The sequence below is a fragment of the Malus sylvestris genome, chromosome 12 (genome assembly GCF_916048215.2).
Source record: "Malus sylvestris chromosome 12, drMalSylv7.2, whole genome shotgun sequence".
NCBI classification, from domain to species: domain Eukaryota; kingdom Viridiplantae; phylum Streptophyta; class Magnoliopsida; order Rosales; family Rosaceae; genus Malus; species Malus sylvestris.
This window is the reverse complement of record NC_062271.1, coordinates 23,768,505-23,781,250: the sequence shown is the minus strand read 5'-3', so window position 1 is coordinate 23,781,250 and position 12,746 is coordinate 23,768,505. Positions and strand designations below refer to the sequence as shown.

The following is a 12,746-nucleotide window of genomic DNA, read 5'->3' as shown; positions in this document are numbered from 1 at the left end:
TACTGTTGTTTTACACTCTTAGAAAATCTCGCTATTGCTCTTTAATCTGACTCTTTAGTCAACAGAAAATCTTCATTGAGTATATAATGCTTGATGGAATGAATGATGAAAAGCAACATGCACACCAACTCGGAAAATTTGTAGAGACATTTCAAGTGGTAAGTTCTAATCTATGAACTTGCACCATATGTGGAACTTCGGTCCCTTTTTTGTGTCTGTATTTGTTTTTTCTAATCTTATATGTCATTAATTCAATACCTTTTAAATCCAATCGGTATTCTGAATAAATTTACAACCAGTAATGAAAACGAAGTTACAAGCTTCCAAAAAAATTCTACGAGACACTTATGGCAATCAAACGACAGTTTGCAAGGAAATGAGTCAGGATATAAGTGAAGCATCAGATTAGAGGTGAGAAACGTAAGCATGTATGTCAATTCCCTTAGAAATGGATAAGTAAACTGGGTTTTGTGGGTTTTCCCAACAAAAAGGTCAATTTAGTTGAAGAAAGTGATTATAGATTCTGATATTGAAGGTTAATTAATAGGGTTTCTTTTCATTTCAGATTAATTTGGTTCTTACTGGATCAATCAAAGGTTCGAAGGGTGCGACTAGTGGTTTTTGGAAAAGGTTGGTTGTTCAATTTTTCATTTTTGTCTTTATGGTTGTTTGAATGGACCTTTGTATAATCTAAATACAGCTGAATTGAATGGCTATTTTTCTACATTGTATTTGCTTTCTTAAATTGATTCATTTTCGTTGATAAAGGTAATTTGGTTTTGTAGGTCAACGTTTTTCGGCAAGAAAATTAAGCTGGAAATTCAATTGAGGTATCAATGCTTGCACTTATTTAAATTAGTTCATATTAATTTTGATTTCGATTTGACATTGAATATATCTTGGATAAGCAGTAGGTATATATTTGTCAAGAGTACTAATTAATTACATATTATAGCTCACCGATTTGTTAAATTCATTCAAGTGTTTTTAATTTTTTTTGCTAATTAAATTACAAATAAGTATTAATGGCCTTCATTTGGTACCAATCAATCAGGTGAGACATGGGTTTAAATGTTTGATTTTACTTGAATTAGAGTTTCCAACTAGGAGAAATAGAAGGATCTGAATAGGAGCAAGGCACAACATGAAACAAACGAGCACAAGAGAATTTTATGTTTAGGGGATTTGGGGAGAGGGTGTGTAACATCCCACATCGTCTAGGGGAGTGATCCTTAAATGTATATTCTCATCCCTACCTAGCACGAGGCCTTTTGGGAGCTCACTGGCTTTGGGTTCCGTCGGAACTCCGAAGTTAAGCGAGAAGATGGCCAGAGCACTCCCATGATGGGTGACCCACTGGAAAGTTGCTCGTGAGTTCCCAGAAACAAAACCGTGAGGGCTTGGTCAGGGCCCAAAGCGGACAATATCGTGCTACGGTGGTGGAGCGGGCCTGGGAAGTGGTTCGCCTCGGGCCGGGATGTGACTGAATGGTATCAGAGCCAATCCTTGGCCGGAAGTGTGCCGATGAGGACGTCGGGCCCCTAAGGGGGGTGGATTGTAACATCCCACATCGCCCAGGAGAGTGATCCTTAAATGTATATTCACATCCCTACCTAGCACGAGACCTTTTGGGAGCTCACTAGCTTTGGGTTCCGTCGGAACTCCGAAGTTAAGCGAGAAGGTGGCCAGAGCACTCCAATGATGGGTGACCCACCGGGAAGTTGCTCGTGAGTTCCCAGAAACAAAACCGTGAGGGCGTGGTTGTGACCCAAAGTGGACAATATCGTGCTAAGGTGGTGGAGCGGGCCCGGGAAGTGGTTCGCTCCGGGCGGGGATGTGACAAGGTGACTAATCATATGAAAAACTCAGCTGTATATTTGTTCCTCTTTGAATTACATGAACATGGCTGTATATTTGCTTCTTTGGTGTCAATTATTAGAAAGAATGCACTGGATACGGAAATTCTTTTAGACATAATTAACAGAATCATCAAAATGGTTAATTCTACTTTGCCCTCCGTTATATTTTTCACCTCACAATGTTCCCTTCCCTTCTCTTGACATGGTAATTTGGAATGGTAGTGCATGATAGTAAGAGTTGTATATTTGATTTATCACTTGGAAATTTGGTAATTATTTGGGCAAACAATCTCAAGGTAAGACTAAAATGGGTTCGGTTATGTGTTCATTCAACATAGAGTTCATGCCATTTAATATTTTCATTTGCTATTTTCTTAGTTTCATCCACTGCATATGGAGTGTAGAAGATGGACCATTTTCTCTATGTAAGTACTATGCTAACTGGTGTACCAATTGTTTTTACTTTCTTATGTGTCAATCGATCAGAGCAAATGTTGAGTGCATTTGCGCTTGACAAAGAACCATATATGCACACTTTGGAAGATGAGACCACTCCATTTGGGTTGCTTGCAAGGGGCATTTATGCAGTAAAACTTAAGGTGCATGGCAGTTAGTTGGGTTAATGATCGCGAGGTAAGACTCAAATGGGTTTGGTTATGTGTTGACTCAACATAGAGTTTATGTCATTTAATTTTTCTTTTGCTACTTTCTTAGTTTCTCATCCACTGCATATGGAGTGTTCAAGATGGACCTTTTTTTTTTCTATGCAAGTACTATATTTCTTTCAATCCAAAATTTCAATAGTCATATAGGCCTCGTTTGGCACACCGTATAAGGTACCGAATAATACTAATAATACGGAATATGGTGTTTGGTGTCCGTTTGTATTAAATAGCCATCGGATTAAATAATCCGGGCCCACCAACTTTATCAGGTATACACCCGCATGCTTATACCATCCAAAACCATGGTACAATTTAGTCAGGTTCTCTTCTTCCGCTCCAGACGCTCTCTCATTCCTCTCCAGACGCACGGTCCTCTCCAAACGCTCTATCTGCTTTGCTCTCTCCAGACGAGGCCCCCCGCATACCACAGGACTACCTAAGAACTTGCTTTGTCCTCCTCGCTTCGCTCCTTGCTCCGTCATCTCTCACGTCATTTCCCTTCCTCGTTGCCCTGAACCCAGAATCACAAACTAACAAGACCTCAAATTTGAGTCTCAATCGGAGAATCCATGAGCTGCGTCGTTTGATTCACCTCCGACCCAAATTAGACAAGGTTATCGATCGCACCTCCGTCCTCCTGGACCTCGAGTTTCGATGGCATGGAGTCATCTCCTTGACCTTTATTTCTCAATACCATTTTCTGGGTTCTTCTAATCCCCTCTTATTACAAACTTGAAGCCTATAAGATCCATTCCTTGTTATTGTACATGCAATGACTCTCAGCAAATTAGCTGCAGATGCTCAAAATCCCTCTTCTCTATGGGAGCATCTCAGCCATGTGGCCATGCCCATCCCATCCCAGTAGAAGCTCAGTAGAATCCCTCTTCCCTTTTCTTATCCAGTTCAGTACCAAACACATTATAAATAATACGGTCCTTAGTCTGATACTGCACCAAAAGGCCAACTAATTTAGTCAGTACTATTCGATGGCTATTTATCCTATCCAACATAAATAGTAGGATGGGTTGGAAAAACCGAAAACCGAAAAAAATCGACAAACGAACCGAATCGAGGTCGAAAAAAATCGAACCGAAAAAAAAACCAAACCGAATCGAACCGAATTTGGTTGGTTCGGTTTTGGTTTTTGAGGTATGAAAACCAGACCGGACCGAACCGAACTGAAATATGAAAATAAAATATAAATACTCAAAACCTGCTAGAGTGGAGATTTGAACCCCTTCCGTCCAGGTTGGGGATACCTCCTTCAAACCAACTTGACTGTAGACTTTGTATTGCTATAACTGTACCAGTATAATATTTATAGGTATTCTAATCTTAATGTTTTATAAAATTTATAAAGTTCACAAACCCTAGCCGTCATTCATTTTCATTCTCAAATCTCTCTCTCTCTCTCTTTCTTCTCTCATCCGCTGCTCTTCCTCTCTGCTTCCTCAGTTTCTCTCTCTCTCTCCTTCTTCTCTTCCTCCCTTCAACTCTCCTTCCTCTCTTCCTCTCTCCAACCTGCTAAGTCCATGGTTGTAACATGGATCTTATTTTTTTAAAGGATTACCATAAGAGGCGTAGGGTTTGTGATGAATTTATTTGACAATCCCCATTTTTTTCCTCTCCAAATCTTACGCCTCTTGTCTCTCTGCTCCTCGTCTGATAGACTCTCTCTGTGGACTCTCACCTACAACAACAACAACTTTTTCACTCCTTTCTAATATTCCTTTCTTTCTCCATAAACTTTCGATCTCTACTTTTCAAATACAAGCCAAATAGTTTTTTACTCTGGATTCATATGGAGGTCGCACCAGACATCCATCTTTGTTCCTCCGAATTTCTTTAACAGTAAGTATTCAATTTTTTTTTTCTTTTTCTTGTTTAATTCTTTGAGTGCTGAAAATGGTAGTTTTTTTTTATGTATTGATTAAAAGTTTTTATTTCTTTGATTTGTTGACTATGCTATGTGAATTTATTTGTTGACTATGCTTTGTGAATTTTTGAAGAAAAATTGGCTGATGTTGTTCTTGGATTTGTCTTTGTGGAGCCCTATTTGGTAAAGATCTTTGGTTTTTGGATCTTTATTTTTATTAAACCCTTGGATCTCGTCTGTTTGGCTGTGTTCAGACAGGTGCTCGTGCCCAGATGTTACAATCGGCGAGGCGTCGGTTGGTTGGTGGCGAGGGTTTGTGCTAGTAGGGATGCTCGACGGCGGGTACTGCAGTAGAAGCCTAGGTTTTCTTTTGTTGTATTTTATGGCTTGGGCCTTTATTGTTTGTTGGATCTATTGGGCTAGTTTGGCAGGTCCTCTTTTGGGCTAGTTTACTAATATACAGATCTAAAATATATATATATATATATATATATATATAATAATAATAATAATAATGAAAAAAACCGAACCGGACTGAAACCAAACCGAAAAAATCGAATCGAAAAAAACAGAAAAAAATTTGAACCGAACTGAAATTTCGGTTCGGTTTCGATTTTGACAAAAAAACTGAACCGTTTCGAACCGAACCTAGCCCTAATAAATAGTCAGTACAATCCGAGCTGCCAAACGAGACCATAATCTCGCTCATTGTAGCACTTATTTGTCATTATCATTTCTTGGTACAAAATACTTTGGAGAAATGTCGTCAGTTTCTTCAAACTATATGCCATTAGATATAAATTTATAGTGATATGAACAGTATCAATTTTTGTAGGATTTTTTTCTCACAAGGATGGAAATCCTTTTATTGTTGGTGTGTAATATGTTGTCAAATATTTGCCAAAGTTACTACCTTTTTTTTTCAATTGAGAGTTTAGTATTTCGATTTCAAGCTGCCATATGACCAAATAGCATAAACATTTTCACTATCATTATTATTTTTTGAAAGGTAACTGAATAGAACAATATTTTTGTCATTTTTTGCATCTAAATGGGACAATGTTTATTAAATCTTGTGTATGCAAATATCACTGTCAATCCAAAGCCACAAGAACTACCTAGGTGGAATATGTTGATCTAATCTTTTCGACAAGGCTGTCCAGTTACCGTTTTCATTGTAAATTGGGTTAATTGCCACAATTCTTTTACGTAATGTATTGGTTAAATTCGAACAATATTCCCTTATTTTTTGGAGTAATGAGTTTTTTTTCAGTGGCGCTAATTTTTGAACAATTTATGATGCTATTTGTAAAATTTAGTCAAAAACTTTTTTTAACAAGTATGATATAGTTTGATTTCAATTCATAATTACTTATTTTGTTAAATTTAAGCTTGAATTTGTTAGTAAATCTTTATACTTTATGTTCAAATATATATATAATGATGTATGTATAGCCTTCATAATGTTGTCAAGCATTTTTAGTGTGTTCTTTTTGTGCGTAAAGGGTGAAAAGCGCGCTGTTTGCAGAGGCAAAATAGGGGACATCTTCTACTTCATATGGGAAGAAGAGGTTAGTTTGATTGTGATTGCTTGTCTGATTTGGTTAAATTCGAAGTTAGTTGGCTTGTGCCTGATTTAGTCTTTTGAGTTGTTTGCATATGTAGTTGTGTTGTAACTTAGTTGATTTAGGTTTGTACAATTTTTTTCCCATTCTATGCACATGCATATTCATGTTATACACTGTTATTCACTTCACCGGATATTAATACTATTTTTCTCTGGCATTTTTTTCCCATGTTGAATTGTCAAGCGACAAGCAATATAAACTTATATGAATTTTATTTATTCATTGTTAATCTACTGATGCTAGGAATAATTGAGTTTTTACATTCTTTTGAATATTTTTCATATTTGACTTGCAGGATCAGTGTCATTGTACACCTGTCCGCAACTGTTTGTTCTATCTATATGCCTTCCCTTGTGTAATTTTAAGTCAAATTGAACTACTTTTTTTAACTTCAGATTTAACTAAAGTGCTAAGAACTTAGTAAAATGAAAGTTTACTTTGGTTTGATGACATTTAGGTGTTCGATGTTGAGTCTATGATTATTAGGTCCACAATGATCGGATACATGATTTTTATATGTTTTAACCATAATATGTCATAAAATTTTCAATCTCGTAGCTACGCACAAGTCACACTCCCCGCAGCAACGTGCGGGTCACAATTTCTAGTTTTAATCCTATACAGTACCAAACACAATATTGAATAGTCGACCTTTAGTCTAATACTATGTCAAACGTCCCATTAATTTAGTCAGTACTATCTGGTGACTGTTTAACCTATCCAACTGAAATAGTCAGTATAGTTCGAGCTGCTAAACGATGACTCTTTCTCTCAAGAGTGTTGCATGGAATGCCATTTTTGTTCCTTCATAGCTGCAAGGTCATGGTTGCATAGATGGAAAGGTCCAATCGAGATAACGCGAGAGGCATATGCTTCATCATTGACTCTTCGAAGTTTCATTGGAACTTTATAGATGCTCAAGTTTCCCAATCCCGTTTTCACTTTGTGGTGTAGCTTCTCTGTGGTCTCCCATTTCCACCATTATCATTACAAGTTAGAACATAAGTAATCACCACCAAAGCAACCATTTTCTGAGGACATCAACTACTTCTTTACAAGATCGATTTTCGTCTTCATACAATCACATATAAGTTGAAAAACCAGAAAAATGATCAGACTCATTACACAGGAGGAAACTTTAAATACATAAATGATCATAGATGACTAATTAAACTCAAAGGATCCCAAGAGAAATCCTCCACACATAACTACCCCCCCCCCCTCCTTTCCCATTGTGAAACGAAAACTTACGGAGGGCAAATGGAATAGTATGTTTGTGTGATGTTAAGAATGGAAAAGAGAACCGCAACAATGAACGATGTCAATAGTCGTTCAATAGCTTATTTAAATGGGCTTGGGCCCAAGATTTAGGCCATTTAAACTAATACATAACTAAATATTAATATATTTATTCATTATTGTTCAACTATTAACATACATTGTGGAGCTAATAAGACTAAATATTTGTGAAATTTAGCTTTAAGCTAGATTCAAATAATTTTTTAATATTTTAAAATAACTAAAGTTTGATGATCCGCTTGTTTTGTGGCACGACCCAAGAACAGCTTATGCCCGTTTGACATTTGTTGTTGTTAGACAGTTTTGACACATTTAGTTGTTAGTAGTGGTGAGCATAAACACCGTGGAACTGAGAAGCCAAACCAAAAACCTTGACAAAAACACTATGTTGACAAAAAAAATATCCAACTTTTGACCAAGAACATAATTGAACCGATTCAGATCGATTTTGATTTTGATTCTCAACTTAATAAAATTTAGACTTAGCATTCATGTCGTGTTTTCCGTGTTCGTGTCGTTTTCGTGAAATAGCCAATATTTTAACTAGTTGTGTCATTTAACACCCGTTAAAATAAATAGTTAATATGACCCGACCCGTTACTTGTTGAGGAAAATATATTTTACATCAATAAATAATGAAAATGAAAAACCTAATTTAACCCCAAAAAAAATTGAAAACATAATACTAAATTTGTATATGTATATCTTGTTGTCACATAAATATTACTTCAAACATAAAAACAACATTTGTCTTTTAAGTATTACATACTCCAAAATAAGAGTCTAATGAAAAAACATTAGTACATTACTACAAAATACCAAATGTTCAAGGATATGCAAAATGAAAAGAGTTGTGTTTCAAGGTTGAGGAAACCTTGCACATTTTTTACAGTAAAACCTTTCAATTTTCATCAATCGCCAAGGGAAATGATATTGGTTTATTTTGAACTCCCTTAAAAATACTATTCATGAGGTTTGTATGGTTTTAAAAATTCAAACGACAATGTACCTATCTTTAAGAGTACAAGATGCAAGACAAGCATTTGCATATTTTTTCACATTTTTTGCACTTGTAAATTAATTATTACATTATTTTAATATGTTTGGTATTTTTAAATTATTTGATATTTTCCTTTTTAATGTGTTTTATAATTTTTAATCTCACTCCTTGCCTATAGTGTACTAAGTGATAACATTCATCTAAGAACTAACAGATGAAAGTATGCATGTGGTATCAAAGAAATACAGAAGAAAAGATCGAAAGGAATAGAGAGGATTAGAGAAAGAAATGAGTAATAGTTTTGTTATTTCATTTGACTGAATGAGAATACAAAAGACCCCTGATATCCCCTTATATAGTCTGCACATGTAGCTTATCAGCTAAGCCACCTGGATATCCTCTTATATAGTCTGCACATGTAGCTTATCAGCTAAGCCACCTGTGTAACTAATTCTTAACAAACTAACTAACTCAAAATGGCTGATGCGGCACATATGATGATGTGTCAATCACTATATTGTTGGAAATGTGCCCTAAAGCCAATCATGTGATGATACTTTACGGACATTTCACATGTTAAACTAATCTAGTTTTACATATAAAGGGCATACATTATTGTTTGAGCCGTCTCATATAAATGTTATATGCTTAAACAATAAAGTCCAAGGAATTTGTGATTGGGAGAATGTAATCTAATGAAGTTAGATTCTTGAGACCATTCTTTCGTAGACACATCCTAAACGTTCCTGATCATAGGATTGCCAATTGGGCATTGACAGTCCGTCAAGATCGGTACGTACTATGTCTTCTCTCAGGGAGAGTGATTAGTCTCGAATCATTGGTGTGTGTGACATCAAGACAAGTACGGTAGGTGCTCAATAGAGAATGAGTTCACTGAACGCGATCAACGAAGAGTTCTCATATTCCATGTCACATGAGAACTCATGGTTGGGATAATGCAAAGTAGTCCTTTGACCTGAGGCATCATAGTTGTCTTGTGGTTAAGACCTTGATCTTTGATTATGTCAAAGTCATCCCACCAGGAGGGTGTCCACGGCATCGTTGGGGTCAAGCCGCTTAGCTATGGAGACAAGTGAATGCGCAACAAGGGATCTCTAACCTTCAAACCGTTTGAAGGAGAATACTCTCTGATATGATTTGAATCTCTGGCCAGAGTATGAATGAGATTTGGGAATGTGTTCCTAATCACATTCAAGGTAATCATATAAGCACAAGACACACATTGGATAGTAGACATGAGAAAATAAACTATCAAACCAAACAATGTGGTCAAGAGTATTAGATTAGAGAAGGACCGTATTGCATTTGTAATCCCAGACTGAATAGGTTCTCCACCTCTTCTGATTAGCTTGGGTAACCATGACATACGGCTAGGTGTCACTCATGGTTTGTGGAAGCCCTAAACGTGTGTAATCACTAAAGGGAGAATTGAAAATAGTTTCAATTCACAATCGATGTAAAATGGTTTTAATCGCCCACTACCTCGCTAAAAGGAACCTAATGGATCGTACACCGTGTAAGGTAGAGATGGACGAAATAAATGAAATGAGTAAGATTAATTGAATGGTTTAATTAATTATGGCAAGGATTAATTAATATGTTAATTAATCAAACGAATAAGTTCGTTAAAGACACGGGATAGTTTTGGACCTTAAGGCCCAATGGGCTTCGAACGTCAAGCCCATTAACTTAAGTTGTATGACAATTTAATGAATAAAGATTCATTAAAGCCCAAAAGCCCAAAAATCCCTAAATGGCCGGCCATAAGGAATGAATTAGGGTTTTGGTTATTTAGGTCACTTAAAGAAGTGACTATATAAATGACTTTATAGCCAAATATTCATTAAGTGAAATAAGGGTTTATTTTTGGGGAAAATGGGTGAGAATTGTCTCTCCATTTTCTCTCTAAAGAGGCCAACACCTTGGAGGTGATTAGCTAGTCATCTAATCCTCCAAGGTCACTCATTCATCATCCAATCTCTCCTTGGTGTAGAGACTTAGAGGTTCTCAATTTTGGGAACTTGGAGAACCTATTCTTCCATCCAAATCCATGGATCTAAGAAGCAAGGAATGAAGGCCCTATCTCTTTGGGTGATTAGCCTTTGCTTATGCAAAGAGGAATCTACAAAGGTATTAATTTCAACTCACTTATTTTTGAGTTGATTATTGGTTCACCAATCTACTAGGCTTTGAATTTCATGGGTAAATGTTTTGTATTTGAGTGCATGTAAGCATGATTCCGCCTTTAATTGTTAATTGCATGCTATATGATGTTGCTCAAATGAACATGTTTTTCAAAATAATTCCTTCAAGTGGTATCAGAGCCTAGGTCTAGTAGTTGGTGAATCCTTTTGGGTTTTGTAGTTCATAGTATGTGATCTAAAAGTTGTAATTGTTACAAGCTTTATTCTTGCTTCTTTGAAAGTAAATTTTGTTGGAAAATTTGCTATCTCAAATGTTGTAGATGTTGTTCATATGAGCATGAATATTGGAGCTAAAATTTGGTGCCATGCTTTTGGGAAAATTCGGCCAAAATCAAAGGGTGAATTTTTGGGTTCTTGTTTGACTTGTTAAAAGTGTTTTAATGTGTTCTTTGGAACCCCTAAGTACCCTAGTTTGGTTAGATGTTATTTCCCTTAAGTAAGAATGGTTTTGGAATGTTTTTGGGTGGAAAAAGTTCATGGAAAAATTTGGGTTTTTCATGGATGTTCTTCATTGTTCTTGATGTTCTTGCCAAGAACAAAAAGGTTTGGTGTTTTGATTCAAAGTTTTGATTTATTTCTTAAAGTATATGTGATATGTTTTTAAATGATTTATTATGTATTTAAAGTGTTAAATATTTGTATAAATGATGATTGAAATAATTGTGTTTGAATTATTTCAAAAACATATCTTATCTTACATACACTTGCATGTTTTTGACAAAACTCACAAATCAACACACACACCAACCTTATCCCTCCCTAAAACAGGCCACTCCCTCAAAGGGAGTACTTTTGGGGCTTTTATGCAATTACATAAAGTTTTGATACTTTTGTGTATTTGCACTTTGGCCCAAAAGTTTACGTTTTTACGTTTAGGTCCAAAAACGCTAAAGGACAAATTGTTTTGATCCTTTAATGATGTTTTTGCATTATTAAAAGTTTGGGTTCTAGTTGTATTTACATGAAGTTGTGACTTTTGTGTATTATACAAAGTGACCCCAAAAGTTTTTGTTATTGCAATATGGCCCAAAAGTTGAGGTTAATTGCATGATGGCCCAAATAGGATGAGAACAAAATTGTTTTGTCTCTTTAAATGAGAATTGGATTTTCATTTTGTTTAGCTCCATTTAAATCAATTTTATGGATACAAAAACCAAATGATAATGTTGCATTCATTTAATTAGTTAAAGTGTTAATTAATTAAAAGGTGATTATGAACCTAAGCCTAATATAATTGAGCTATGTGAAAGGCGTTTCAAATTTGTTTGAACCATGGGAATGTGTAGATTAAATTTTGGTTGTAATTTGATTTGATCAAATGTTGTAAAAGGGCTTAAGCTCTTCTTTACTTTAAAGTAATTTGTTATATGCAAATGTTGTAATGAGCATAAGCTCACCTTTACTTTGAAGTACTTCTTTCTTGCTTTATACGATATGCATGAAAATGAAGTAGTTGGGTCCAACGCCCATAAGACAACACGCCTTAATGTGATTAAACGCGTAACTAAAATCAATCACCATTCCTAGACCGAGATTCAACACAAGGCTCGTGTTGAATCTAAACAAAGGTTCATAATCATCCTTAGGCCCTAAGGCAACTATGTAGTCCATCAAATGAATGCAAAGTTTATGTTAGTAGTATCATATACTCTTGCTTTAAAAATCGTTTTAAAAGCATAGTGGGAGTATTATGTACAACTAAAACAATGAGATGGACCAATAGTTGTTATAGGACCAAAATAGTTTTAATAGAGATTAAAATGTATGTTTATATGTGATGAGACCTAAAACCCTCAACCAAACCAATATTAAGTTGATAAGCGAGAGATGTTTAGAATATCTCTTCGTGGCCTTCCACCGTGGTGGGATCCAATCGTTTATGACTTGTACACCGGCTTCACCCTATCATGGGGGAGTACACAGTGCATGCTTATACTCAGGAGGAATCCATATACATATGATGAGGTGAGTGTAGGCAACGAGGATAGCTATATATCGTATCATCGTGAGGCTATTCTTGAACCCCTTCACACACTAAGCATGGTGGGAAGAACTTAACTAAGTGCAATGGAACCAATATCATATCATTGTGAGGTTACATTCTCTAGAGGCCAAATAAGATGGGTACTTGCATGAGTTGCAAATGAGTAAGCGTACTCTCTCATTATTATTGTTGCTAGCCATATATCGTATC

At 35.8% G+C, this 12,746-nt stretch overlaps 2 long non-coding RNA genes across 2 annotated transcripts; both read left to right on the top strand.

The window, feature by feature from the left end:
• The first annotated feature begins 21 nt into the window (after positions 1-21).
• On the top strand, positions 22-1,183 carry LOC126594224 (uncharacterized). Its single transcript, XR_007613183.1, has 3 exons — positions 22-158; positions 786-830; positions 1,095-1,183. It is a non-coding gene; the product is annotated as an uncharacterized LOC126594224 (long non-coding RNA).
• Positions 1,184-3,914: 2,731 nt separating this feature from the next.
• Positions 3,915-5,309, top strand: LOC126594221 (uncharacterized). Its single transcript, XR_007613180.1, has 2 exons — positions 3,915-4,375; positions 4,655-5,309. It is a non-coding gene; the product is annotated as an uncharacterized LOC126594221 (long non-coding RNA).
• The last annotated feature ends 7,437 nt before the right edge of the window (positions 5,310-12,746 follow it).